This window comes from Cyprinus carpio, chromosome A18 (genome assembly GCF_018340385.1).
Source record: "Cyprinus carpio isolate SPL01 chromosome A18, ASM1834038v1, whole genome shotgun sequence".
Classification (NCBI taxonomy): Eukaryota; Metazoa; Chordata; class Actinopteri; order Cypriniformes; family Cyprinidae; genus Cyprinus; species Cyprinus carpio.
In genome coordinates, this window is record NC_056589.1 from 19,110,862 (window position 1) to 19,125,956 (window position 15,095).

Genomic DNA, 15,095 nt, shown 5'->3' on the forward strand with positions numbered 1-15,095 from the left:
GTAAGCGAGCTGTGTGTATGTATGGGTGGATGGATGGATGTGTATGCGTATGTATTTGTGTGTCTGTTCAGTTAAGCCATTGATTGCAAAGCATGAATGAATCCGTAGATGCTCCAGGCGGTGAGCAGTGTTCAGGCTTTCAACAGACTCCCAGAGGAGATGCTGGTTTGCTTTAAAGTGAGTGCAGCCAAACAGTCACAGTAAGAGACACAAACACTGATTCTCTGGTTTTATTTCAATAGGGACTATGACTGGTTGATAAAGCTATTTATCAATATATATCAATATTTTTCCACCTTTATACAACATTTAATGTTGGGGGAGTCTGTTTTTGTCATAAACACCTCCACGTCATTCTGAGTCACAGACGTTTTTCTTTACTTCTTATTGTAAGTCTCTGTATAATGATACAGTGTAAATGCCTGAAGCATTGCACTCGCGCGCCTCCTTTTTCTGAGATGCCAGAGAGCATCCCTGGCCCCCTTCTGGCCGGCCCCGGTACTGCTCCCCTCCCATCCAGCCGAGTGTGTGTGAGGTCTCAGTCTACAGGAAGACAAAGGGAATATTTTTCAGTTTGGAGTCCCTGCAGTGGGCTGGAGCGCAGTGGTGCTGCATTGCCGTGTCACTGTCACAGTTGAGAGAGAGAAGGGAACTGGGGGCTGGGGTGGAGAAGAGAGGAGGGGAGGGGGGTCCCTCCATGCTTTTTCAGTGCTCCTATGTTTCCCCTAGCTGTGTTCGTGGCACAACATTGCACAATGGGGGCTTTTGTTTGTTGGGGGGTGGAAGCGGAGGCTATTCTGTTTCAATCATTTCTGGAAGTCTTGTGTTTGCAACATGGTGGGGGCTTAATGCTTTCCTGTGGCTGTCTGTTGTTCCCTCTCTCTCCTTTTATTCAGTCTTTCTCTCTTTTTATCCTCTCTCCATCTCTCTTGCTCCATCTCTAATGTTGCTTCTCACTTGTCTGCCTACTTCTTGCCTTAAAGGGATAGTTCACCCCCCCCCCACCAAAAAAAGATTCTTCCATAATTTACTCACCCTCATATTCGTCCAAACCTATATAAATTTCTTTATAGAATGCTGCAGTGATTACATATTTTTGTAGGCCAACCCAGAAGCATCACACTAGTTCCCTCAACAAAAACACAATAGGATTTTTCCATTGGTTTTGGAATATTGGGAAAAAATAAGCAAACGTTAATGATTCATAACTAGGGCTCTCAAATGATTAATCACGATTAATCACATCCAAAATAAAAGTTTTGTTTACATAATATATGTATGTGTACAGGGTATATTTATTATGTATATATAAATACACACACATAAATTATATATTTAGAAAATATTTACATGTATATACATTTATATATTTATTCTTATATTTTATATTATATATAAATATTTTTAATATATAAAACATAACATTTCTTCTTAAATATATACATGCATGCATGTGTGTGTATTTATATATACATAATAAATATACCCTGTACACAGACATATATTATGTAAACAAAACTTTTATTTTGGATGATTTGACAGCCCTATTCATAACATGTTATGTTTATCATGAACTCAACTTTTATGATTTTGAAGCCTAAATACAATCACAAGAAGTAAAAAATGAAACACAGGCTTTAAACAAACTACGGTTGTATGACTTTAACGTCACCACCATTAAGATTCCGACAACTCTTACAGTCTTTAGTTATAAAACGTGTTACAAAACCTCCGATCCCCATTATTGCAACTGCATGGAAAAGAACAACCAATGCAGCCTTTAGAATTTCTCCCTTTGTGTTCTACAGAAGAAAGAAAGTTTAACAGGCTTCGAATGACATGAGAATGAGCAAATGCAACTGTATGTGTGCAGACTGGACATGAGACAAGAAGTGAAGAGGTGCGGTGGCCATCTGCCCTGCTCTGCTTTTCCACATCCATCCCCCGCCCCGTACGAGCAGCCGCGTACTTCTAACCCCTTGATTCCTCCTGTCGTGCTCCAAGCACATTTCACCTCCTCCCTATGCAGAGCTCTCGCAAAAGCTCCTCCTAAATCTGACTAAGGGCTAATCTGTTTTGGGATGGGGGGCCAGACGAGGCTTAGAGCCACCAGACTGACTGACTCACTCCATCAAACACCCGCCTTGCCTCCATCTATCCATCTATCATTCATCCTGCCGGCACTGCCAGACAAGAGACACCTGTCTGCTATCAAGATCAATGCTGCCAGCGGTGGAGGCCTTTCTAAATCACCCAATGATCACCTCTCTCTCTTCCTGTGCATGTCACACTATATGGTTGGATGTGTATTTGAATGATTTTGGTAAAGAACAATCTGTATCCTGCAGGATTTGGTTTGATTTCTGCTGTGCTTATTAAGTTAGCCTTTCGATTTCCCTTGTGTCTTGAGGTTTATGGCCCCTGTACTGACTCTGACATTAGAATGAGTGGGAAGAAAGAGAGTGATATTGAGAGAGAGAGAGAAAGTAAACAAACTCTGAAAAGAGGAGGTGAAAGAGGAGAATAGAATAATGATGTCACCGTCAGCCAATGAGCAGCGTGAACCAGAGAGCATTTAAGGGCTGTCAGCTGTCCTGTTCCATCCTCATCACTGTACACACACACAGTGGCTGTGTTTGGAATGGAATACTAACTGCACAATATGCACTGCATACTATTTAAAAATAAATAAATATATACACGTGGTTTGGGAAATGGATGGATTTATGTTTCAACTTTTGGTAGTCTAATCAAATAATGAGTCAGAATAGATATGAAAATTATACACAGCTTCCAGTTCATTCATTACACTAGAAATTCAAAGTCTCAAACAGTTCTTTTGACAATTCCTGGGTTGGTAAGATTTTGCATTCTTGAGGGCAATTTTTATCAATACCTTAATTGCATCTGTGTTGTCTTTAATGTCAAATACTTCAATTTAATCAATACTTTAGTCAATCAAAATATTTTAAACTGTTGCCATGTTTGAAAACGGGCTAATACAGCTGCAATTTTATAACAAAATTTGTTATTGTCGATTACTGCTGTTAATATTGTAATAATGATTGTTTATGTTGATTAATAGTATACATATAAAAAAAAAAATTGGGGGGGAAACGGCTCATCATGTATTCTGGGTCTGACTTCACAGACAAAAATGTCGGTCCATGACGTCAGTGTAGTCTAGCGCAAGTTATGCAAAAACTCCCATTATAATCACTGAAGATACAAAATGAATCTTTTATTTACATCGTATCTGCACTGTGTTGTTAATGATGAGGGAATTCATGAGAATTCTATCAGTAAGAGCTCACACTCAAAAACAACTCTCTAGAGTTTTCAGCGCTAACTAATCTAAGCATCTCTGATTGGCCTTTGTATTCCTAAGCTCAACAGAAATGCATATGATTGCTTATAAGGCTCAACAGCTAAAAAAAAAAAAAAAAACGATGCGTAAAAAGCAGCCTTGATGCAGTGTCAATGAATCAAAATGTAATTCTGCGAAACCCTTTTAATTTATTTTTACATTTCATTTTAATTGCAACAACCGTAATCAATTGTTTAATAGTTAAGGGGCAATTTTTGCCCATTTATCTTGAATTAGATTTTTGTTCATTTTATTGGCAATATTTTTTGTTCATTTTAGTGGCAAAAACCCCACGTTAATTTCCACGTTAAAAGTTGTTTCTTTCTTCATCAGTTAAAACAGTCCCTCTGCATCAGTATTACAAGTAGACATGTCAGTAGTTATAAAATCTGATTTCCTAAAACTACTGTACATCCCTAGATTATATATTTTACTTTAGCTATAACAATTTGAGCATAAATCTGTGTTAGATATTGAATGTTAAAGCTTGATTGTCAAGATGAATTAATTTAACAGTACAAACATATAAAACACTACATGTCGACTGAACAGGACTAGGGCTGTCAAATGATTAATCACGATTAATCACATCCAAAATAAAAGTTTTGTTTACATAATATATGTGTGTATACTGTGTATATTTATTATGTATATATAAATACACACACATAAATTATATATTTAGAAAATATTTACATGTATATACATTTATATATTTATATTCTTATATTTTATATTATATATAAATATATTTAATATATAAACATAACATATTCTTCTTAAATATATACATGCATGTGTGTGTATTTATATATACATAATAAATATACACAGTATACACACATATATTATGTAAACAAAACTTTTATTTTGGATGTGATTAATCGTGATTAATCATTTGACAGCCCTAAACAGGACATGATGAGGATTTTATAATTTGTGTTTTCGACAGATTCATTTTTTTTGACATACAGTGTGATCCATCCAGACCATAAACACTACAACTTTTTCACACTCAGCTGCTCATGTTGCTTTATTTAGCTGTGAAGTTAATGAGGACAATTTATTGTTTACCACAGTAAAACAGCTGCTTCATGTAATCAAATCTTTTAGATCCAAACTATAAGCCTTATGGAGTATTCACAGTCCTCCGTAACAACAGGAGGCAGTGACAGAGTATTGCAATCACAGCTTCCCTGCTGTTTACATGAATCTATTTCATCTCATAATCGAAAGAAGAAAAAAGGAATTATATTCAGGTGAAATATGACCTGGACACACTTTCGAGAGATGTGCCAAAGTTGTCATTCATATATCAGAGATATCTGTTTGACTTTTATAGACTCATAAGCACTTACCAATATAATCTCTACCTTAATTGTTGATACTGTAGTATCTTTGACATGAACACAGATAACATTTTAGTGTAATCAAAGCTTTTTTAAACAGTGTGTTACGTGGCGAAATAAGATCGCTGTGTTGGCTTTCATGTGAAATTGGGCCTGTGGCGTTTTAGCTCTGGGTTTGAACCCATGGTTCTGAGTCCCACTTATCAATAAAGACAGAATCTCATCAGTTCATTTCACATGAAAGCACAGAAAAACAAAGCTCTGAAAGGAAGAGGGGAGGTCGAGCTTGCTCAGCTCACTAAAGCCAGCTGCTGCCTCTAAGGGTGATTGTACCGCGGGTCTTGTCCCTCTCCTGAGAACAAAAACGGGCCACACACACAACCTTTCTGCTCTTCTCCCAAAATAAATAAAGAAGCAGAGGAGTCTGTATATATACGTGTGTGTGGTGCCAGATGATGAATAAGTAGCCACCAGTCGCCCTCTTCAATTCGGGGATGCTAGCCAGAGCAGCAGAGGCACGCACGCTATGCCACTGTTAAATGTAAATCTTTAGCAAATCCATTTTTTATAGTGTACATTATACATCACATGTAGAATTTAAATTAGTACATTTCTTATTGATTTTTTTAGAAAAACATTAAGATTAATGTTTTAATTTTATTTAGACAAACATAGCAAAAACAGTATAAAAAGTATGCATTTTAATAATATCATCCAGTGAAAATCACATGAAACATGGCCGTGAAATAATTATCAGCTGATCAGAATCTTAATATTGGCGCGTCTGTATCATACAATAAAACTAAACTGTGACTATCATTTCTAGAATTAATTAAAACTGAACTGAAATGTAAAGTAGATTTATAAGTAGCATTAAAATCTGGCCATTGGTCTCTCTTAACATTTTAACAGATCTTCTTCTTTCTTTTTGATTTACACTCTTTCATATTCCCCCATGCTTGTGCACATTACATGCTCTCTGACATCCACAAACCATTTGCTATTTGGAGATTTGCTATCCACCATCTGTCAGATTAGCAGGTTGCTAATGACCTTGTCAGTTTTTAGGGTAAAGCTGCTTCATCATTTAATGTAAGTTCAAGGAAGGGCCACTATATGACTGCTGCGGACATCCGCTTTAAATGGCAGGCCAAATATTTATGCATTCAATGCTGGATTACGGTCTTCTTCAAGTAAACATAAAATGTAGATGTGGCGTTTTGACTCCAGATGTTGTGTTAGAGAAATGTGTGTGTGTGTGTTCACAATGCCAGGATGAAGAGTGTGCCAGCGGTATTGAAGCTGCTCTGCAAAGCTACTGATGACTGTCCGCAGAAACCGGGCTTGACAGAAGCGATCCATTGAACTCAAAGACTCCTGATTGAGCCTGAGAGGACACGAGACTCACTTTGTGACTACACATGAGGGAGTGTGTGTGTGCTTTTTAAAGGAATAGTTCACTTATTTTATAGGAATAATGACATTTCCGTCATTTATTTACCTACGTGTCATTCCAAACCTGTATGACACACTCTTTTTTTTTTTTTTTTGTAGAACAGAAAAGCAAAAGTTTAGCAGAATGTTCACGCTGCTCTTTTCCAGAGAATGAAAATGAATAGCAACCAGATGTTACATGTACATGTTTAATGCTCTCAGGTGATTCTGTGTTTAGCGCCTTAATATTATTACAAATAAATGTGTGGTGTTTTCAGTGAAGTACGTGTGTGTGTTCCTGTATGAGAGTGTGTTGATTTGTGAAGTGAGTCTGTGGCTCCCAGACAGCAGTGGGGTATTTTCTAACCCCCCATCAGCCAGGCAGTGAGCAGGTGCAGGGCTGCCAGGAAACACAACACATTTAATGAAGAAAATCTGGGAAGTCGAGTATTTTTAGCAAACTCTTGCGCTGAGAGGAAACACCTCCAAACGCAGTGGAAAACCAAAATAAAATTTGTCGCCTCCCCCTCTTTCTGAATCAGCCAGACTGTGGTGGCCCATGTCTGTTCGATTTTCGAGAACTGCCTGGTTTGTAGAAACTTAGCGTGACGCTGGCACTGAACACAGTCTGGGTGTTTATATAAAACTACACAGACTAGAGCTTTTTATTTTAATCATTTACTTTTTAAACTACATTATTGCTGCTTCTTTTATTCTGTAGCCGATCTGCAGTGACCTGCTTGCAGAGGCAGGCGTGCGTCTATTAGTTTTATCCGCCTGGGTCATGAGCCTTGTGGGATTGAGTGGAGGAAACATCCACCTCTCTGTGTGTACTGTTGTGGTTATGCCGAGTGTCTAGAATGATCCCAAGTGGGATTGTGTTTCCGGATAAGGATGTGGCTTGAAGGAGCCAGGGGTCTGACCGCAGGTCTGCTTAGGGTCTTGTGTGGCAGTGGAGAGCAAGGATCTGCGCCTGTCAGTGGTAACCAGAGAGTGTTTGAGTGCACAAGCTTATACACACGTAAAGCGCTTGTGGGTGCTCAACACACTCGATGATATATTGGACATTGCTGTCGCATATATAAAAGCCTTTGGAACGAGTCTGGTTATGTTTAAATGGTTCAGCAATGTGTTTGATAAAATGTGTTGAACTATCAGCTAATGTAAAAAAAAAATTGATAACAGAACAGAAAGGTTTTTTTTTTTATTATTATTAATTATAATAGTAATTATTCATTATAATTAATAAATATGATATATTATAATATATTTGTCAAAGTTATAAATATAATATTTTCACTTGATTTTGTTTAAATATGAATTGTAATTATTATTAATTATAGTTAATATACGTTATAATTAATATGGCATAAACGTTTGTTGTGGAAATTAGTCACTTAAAAAAAAAAAGCTGGAAGCTGGAAACCATGCATATGTAATTACCATGGTTGGCACCACCTTCCTTTCCCCACAACAGACAGGACTTGTTTACCACTTTTCTACTTGAGTCCATGACATGCCAATCATTGTGGACCTCCCCCTCTCATCTCCAATTGGTCCATCTGTTTGCCTCCAAGTCCTGCCTCTTCAGGACTTACTATCAAAACAGAATGAGGTAGTATGCTGTTCTAACGGTACATTCAGACATCAGGCATCAGTCATGACTGTTGAAGATATTATTATTAGTTAAAATACTAACAAAAATGATGCATATAGGTTAATAAAAAAAGTTTTTGAAAGACAACTGATTATATCATCATATATTCAGGGAATTATTATTTATTTTTTATTTTTTTTACTGTTTTTTTGCTGGAAACAAATCCTTTTTCGGTCAGATCATTTTAGGCATCCTGTTAATGCTTTCATCATTTACTCACCCTCATATTGTTCTAAATTCAAAATAAATAAAACATGGAAACAAAAATTAAGACATTTTTAATCCATCTGCAAAAGTCTATGTAATCAACTTTTTTTTTCTTCTTCTTTTTAATTTTAATTTATTTTTTTAAAAAAAAGGTAAAAGTAATCCATATGAATGAGAGTTAGTAAATGAAGCACCAAAATTAGTCCAAGATTGGTATTATTATTTTTATTATTTATAATTTAAATCAGGATATTGAAATGAATGGCTTTAGACTAGGCACTCAGCCTGTGTTTAAACATCCTTGTACTGGTTAACACATCCATCTGCAACTTGATTATGATTATGCAACTTGAAGATGATTAGAAAATTACTGTTAATAATGATGCAAAACACATCCATTTAAGCAACTCTGAATTTTTTATTGCAAAATGTGTAATATGCACACTCCCAGACACGTTTGTTGCCTCAGTAAGGGCTTCTGTCTGTGTTAATGTGCTCTTCCTCAGAGGATTTGTTTTGCAGCATAGAGGGGACATTCGGTAGTCCGCCTGCTCTGGGGCCTCTCGCTAGGTCACATTATCCCAAATCTAAGATTACAAACATCTCTTGGTCATCCGTGCCGTTGTGCACACAGAGTCTGCAGCAGCAGAAGCGAGGTCTGGCTCCAAATGCATGTATTTACCATTACATGATGAGTTCAGCCTCAGCGCAGCATTTGAGTGTTATGGAATTCAAGACGGGTTCGCCTTTTTTTTCCCTCCAAATGCGCATGTGCTAGCATGACGCACAAGCGTTTTTTTTTTCAGCTCCAGGGAACACTATTGAAGCCAGGTTGTGAGCCAAGCAGCACATGATGCATTAATGAAAAAGAAATGCCTGGCATTGTTGAAACAAAACAATAAATTGTGTCTGCACCAATGAAGCAATCATAGAATTTAAGCAAAATACCTCTCGCGTTTTCTTTTTTCCATCACTGTCCTGAAATGTGTTTTTGTGGCTGGTGCCGAGCCCAAGAGGATTAACATTCTGCTCTGAGATTACCCGTTTTGAACATTCTAGTTATTCTTCACATAGCCCACTGAGTTAAGACCCTAAGACAGAATGGCATCCAAGTGTGTCAGTGGGTTCGCCCGGGGATAATAACACTGTTTTTACTGCATTCCTCTTAAACAATTGCGTCAGTCCAGAAGATATTGTATTTAACCTTTTTTATATAATGAGCACCTATGTCAATTCAGTTGCAGCTGCGGACGTCTGTGTGCTTTTCTTCTCATTGTGGCGGTTTGAAGCGCGACGGCGGCTGTGTCTATGCGGTCTGACCAGTCGGCTTTCACAGACAGGGAGGAGAAGGGAGGGCTGGTCAGCTCACTGCAGAGCTGGTCAGCAAGCGTTGTCTCCCTCATGGCTGCTCAAAAGAGCAGACAGGGTCAGTCACATCAGGACTGTCACGCCACAGGCCCCTGCGCAAATTTGTCGCTTCACTAAACAAGCCAGATAATGTGTAACCTTTGCTATTAAATGCTATTCTATTAAACACTTGCATTTGTGTTTAGATCCACTGTGGACTTCCTTGTTCGGTAGTGCAACATTCTTGTGAAGTAGTGGAAACCCACCATCTTTGGCATAACTAGGTGTAGATACCAACAAAGTGGAAATAGTTGTGGCACTCCCTCCGAAGATAAATAAAGACCATATCCTTTGGGGGGAAAAAATTAAGTAATGTGCTGATTGTAATGCTGTATTTTTGTTTTTTTTCCTCGTTCATTCTTCAGTCAGCCCTAACTGTCTTCCTTTCCAGCAGAAGGCATGCATGTCTAAAATATTTCCTCATTGAGGAATTGCTGTGGAGCTTTTTGTGTGTGTGTGTGTGTGTGTGTGTGTGTGTGTGTGTGTGTGTGGGATGGAAAAGCATTTTGCCTGGGGTGCCCCCTTTTGGTGGCATTCCAAATAATGAATAATTTCCTGCTTTCACTCATTAAGACTGTGTATGTAAAAGGATTAGAGAGCACTAGCAAGCCAGGAATGCTTATGTTTAGACCTTTTAGCTCAAGCTTAATTCAATTCTTAGGTAGTTAGAGGACGATGAGATATTTAAGGAGACGTGAGCAAGATGGTTAGGGTTGGAATTAGAGCTGGAAAGTGTGCTGCTATTAATAGGCCATAAAAGGGCCATGTGGCTATTTAAGGAAATGCATTTTCATTTAAAGCTCCGGTATGCCTGTTTTAAATATGACATGTATGATATAATATTCCTAATGTTGGAGTAAGATGATTATGATTTGAAAGGTGATTGGTTTTGCACATTATCTTGAAAGATAGGATAGAGCAACAATCGATAATGTTCTGTGTAAATCATTGCTAGATTTATTGCTTATCACTTTGTTTGTATTTCTACATCCCATATAAATTACATTATCGATTCCTGGTTCATTTCTAGTTAGACTGAAAACAGATTTTTTTTATTCAGTAAAAAGAGTTGTTTGATCATAAATCAGTCGTCACGGCTTATGCTCTTACTGTTGTCGTTTACGGTAAACACTGGTTGCACACAAAGCTTTCTCGACTGTTATGATTTAATCTTAAAGTCACAATGAAATGTAGCGTCATATCTTTTCTTCTGCATATTGACGTACGCTACAATGTAATGGATTATCGGAAAAAGAGTGAGTGGGTTCCATTTATTGGGTGTTGGTTGAATTTTGAGATGTGGTCATTTCACTCAAAATGAATGTGAACTTGCTGTTGATTGTAGAGGGGCGGGGTTTAATCGGACTAAAAAAATAAACACACATGGATGAACCTTTCAAAAAAAGATCTATAACATGCCTTTACATGCATTTACCTGCCGACTCTAATTAGATTTTAATCATAATTTTACAAAACATTTTGGTCACATTTGCAACTGTTTTGGTTGCAATCTGGAGCCCTGCATTACCCTGAATAGCCCCGTCCACCATGGAATCTCAGTGTTTCCAAAACTCTGCTTCTCATCTGAACATTTGATATCTTTTTGCTGTTTGTGATTGTGTCACGCTTTGCAGCAGTTTTGCGTTTAGTGTTAATAAACACATTGCTTGTCACCAGAAACTTGAGATATGGGCTAAGTAAATGTATATATTTTTTATTGCTCTGCATGTGCCCTGTGTATGTTTTGGAAGTTAATCACAATTGTTTGTTGTTTTTCTCTCACTAAACTTAAACTAAGTAATGTTCTAGTAATTTCTGCAGGGTGGCTTATGATGTGGCAGAATGTGCAGAAGAATGCTAAGCATCTCAACTGGCAGGAGTAGGAAAAATGTCTCCACCCAAGCCAGTTAAGTCCCTGCTGATGTTTGTTCCACCGTGGAGAGTCGAGAGTGTGTAAAATCACATCCCGGTGCTGTGGGATCACCTCAGTGAACCCTTTTTTCATTTGTAAACCGATAGGCAACTAAGCAAACATACACAGTGTGATGGGAGTGAGGACATACGCGGTAAGATTAGCATGCCTCTGAGCGGCTTTTGTTGAAGTAAAAATGTTGTGGTGAGAGTGTTGAAGGTCAGGTTGTACAGAGACCTGCACATTAAGGTGTGGTCACATTTGAAGTGAAGTGACGAAGTGACGTGACATGTACCCAAGTATGGAGTCCCATACTCGGAATTTGTGCTCTACATTTAACCCATCCAAGTACACACGCACAGCAGTGAGTAGTGAACACATACTGCATGAACACACAGTGGTCAGCCATTTTTGCTGCGGTGCCCGTGGAGCAGTTGGGGGTTCGGTGCCTTGCTCAAGGATTCACACACAAATTCATTTACTAGAATTCAACCAAATGGCTTTCCTAACTCATTCATGTGTCCTGTGCGCAGCATATTATTTCTTCTGTGGGATTGTGATGTAAGAAGTGCACGGCCACACATGTGCAAGGCTTAGAGGGAACACTGGATGCTAGATTTACAGTGGCATGGATGTGATGCATCAGGTGCTCATCAAACTCTGCCATCATTGTGACTACCCTCTGGACCACCCGGTCATGTCATAAGCCTGGGCACAGGCCATCCATTAGGGCTGGGATGTTGATGGTTCAGGGGATGTGTATCCCCTCCATCTACTGAAATCCTACTCATATCAACTAAATGTGCCGTATTCATTTCACAAATAAACACAATGCTTATGTTTCCCCTGTAATGTTGTACTGCATGATGTGAGCTCATAAATAAAAAGGGAAAAATCCCATGTACTGTAGATTTTTCTTTGGCTGTGCCTCCTGAGCCTGCTGGGTGGAGTGCCAGGATTCTGTTTGCCGGGCGACCAGGAGTGCCATGCCATGCGGCTTAGTTGCCTCCTCATGTTGAGCTGATGGCACTGGCTTCCTAGTTAGCGCTTGGAGTCCCACCTCGGGCGACAACCCACCCAGGCAGAACTTTCAACAGTATCTGCACATATGCTTTTCCTATAGACCTGCTGTCAGATTCCTGGACCAGAGTTTCTATTTCATGAGGCAAGCATCACTGTGACTATTTCTCTACATTTAGGTTTAAACAAACCCTTAATTAATTATTAAAGTTAAAATATTTATTTTTTTATAGTATTTATTATAGTATTTATTTTTTTACAAAAAAAATTCTATGGATTTATCTTCTGTCTTCGGAAAAACTTTTCTTTGCATCCTGCCTGCGTATAACCCAAAAAAAAAATTTTTATAAAAGCTCTTTGTATATGGTAAAACCTCTATATCTCCTCTTCCACACACACATCCCATATTCAGCAAGTGAATTTGCATTTTCATTCAGCCCGTCTGCCACATTTGTTCAGACCAAATGAAAAAAGTATATAGAATTAAATATTAATTAATGTATTTAAATAAGACATAAACATAATCATTTGCCATTTTGACTCATCCTTATATCTTGAATAATGGCTAAAATGTGAGGTTTTGTGTGTTGTTTTTGTCAAAACTTGAATTATTTTATTTTAATATAATTTCACGGTTGATGCTACCATAGACATAGGAATTGTTTTGAAAAAATTTAACATACACTAAACATACAGTTCTATTCTAATATCATAATGTAGAATTTTTAAAATAGTTTCTACTTCTGATTCCAATACAGTTGGAATATTGACAAGTGTTGTCTGTATTATAATATCTAACATATATTAAAATATCAACTTTTTTTTACAGGTACCTAACAAAAGTGTTCTAAACAACCAGACAATTTTGAATGATTTTTTTACCTGGCAGAACAATATGATTGGCAAAACAATTCTACTTGAATATAATAAAGACTTAACGCTCTCTTGATTTCAGCTAGTAAGCAGCCATCCGGAACACCTTAGCAATTGTAACTTGGCTGTTAATCTGAGTCAAACTATCAGCTCTCCTCTTGTGCTTTTCTCATGCGTCTCATGTTACTGACAGGGCTTGTCTCCCATTGCTCACTCAATGGAAGTGATTCCATTGGAATGCTTATTGATCCTACCACATATGTCAACAGTGTACTAGCATCTCTTGACTCTCCATAGCAAACAAGTGTGTTCAATATGTCTTGTTGTTGAAAGCTTAATTTGAAACACGCTCCTATTTTTTTATTCTTTTTTGCATTGCATAAAAGTGACTTTCTCACGCTTTTAACAGAAGCTGGTCTCTCATGGAAATTCATATGGAACATTTGGGGTTATGTCATGATGTCAGTAACCTTTTTACAGTGGAACTGATTTGTTTGTCAAGAGCTGATTACAGAGAGCCTCCTAACAGACCTGTTTGTTTATGGAGGACTAAACCTGCAGATATTAAAAATAAGTTAATGAATATATAGATAAATAATGTAATAAAAGGAAATAAATAAATAAATGATGTGATAAAAACAAAAATAGTTCATTTGTAATAAAATTGAATCCTAAATTTATATTTTAAATTAATTGTTTCCTTTATGTATTTATTTTACATTTATTTTTATTCTTTTTAACTTTTATTTACTTATACTTTCATTCATTTGTATATTTAATTATTTTTTTTAAATATATTTATTCATGCATTTATTTATTTTTTATGTGTTTATTTATTCCCAGATTTTTTTATTTATTTATTTATTCATTTATTTCTTTTTACTTTTCCGTGCGCAACATAGAAATGAGGGAGGAGGTCCTTGTGAATCATTGGACCTCCTCCCTCATTTCCATGTTGCACACGGAAAAGTAAAAAGAAATAAATGAATAAATAAATCTGGAAATAAATACATGTGGGAATAAATAAATACATATAATAAATAAATGCATGAATAAATACATTTAAAAATAAATAAATTAAATATAAAAATGAATGAATTGTATAAGTAAATAAAAGTTAAAAAGAATAAATGTAAAATAAATACATAAAGGAAAAAAGTAATTTAAAATATAAATTCAGGATTCAATTTCATTACAAATGAAATTGTTTTTATCACATCATTTATTTATTTATTTTCCTTTTATTACATTTATTTATTTATCTATATATTCATTTACTTATTTTTAATTTCTGCAGGTTTAGTCCTCCATATTTGTTTGTATGAAACTACAGTTCAAAGGCATTATTTGAAAGGACAGTGAACATGTTAAGACTAGATGTAGACAAAACAATTACAAGGATTTCAGTAAAAAAAAAATAGTTTATGCCATGTGCTATACCCCTGAAAATCAATCAATGTGCACTCTCTCCCAGGTATTATGCATTGCTGTTTGTTTCGTATGTTACAGTGGAAAGAATTATTATGCTGTTAGTAATAAGTACATTTACATTTTGGACACAATATTGCACGTTCCTTTGTATGTTTTTGCCCCACCAAAATAGTTCAAAACAAAGTCAAAGAATCAGCCATTGCATCTCCAAACAACACACTGAAGTGGTGTTTCATTCCTAAATGAGTCAGTGTTTAAAAAAAAAAGTGCCTGATTGAGTGATTTATTAACTCACACATGAAGACTTGTTTAACTGATTTGTTTCATTCCAGATTTAAGTGTTTGAATGAATCATTTCAGTGAATGATTTGATGACTCAGTCACTTGTTTCATTCCTGAATGAATCAGTACTGTTTCAGTTCAGTAAATGATTCAAAG

The 15,095-nt window shown here is 36.7% G+C and overlaps 1 protein-coding gene across 1 annotated transcript in view; it reads left to right on the top strand.

Moving 5' to 3' along the window:
• LOC109059319 (insulin-like growth factor 1 receptor) overlaps positions 1 to 15,095 on the top strand; it is an 81,754-nt gene that overhangs the window by 40,866 nt on the left and 25,793 nt on the right. The window lies entirely within an intron of this gene.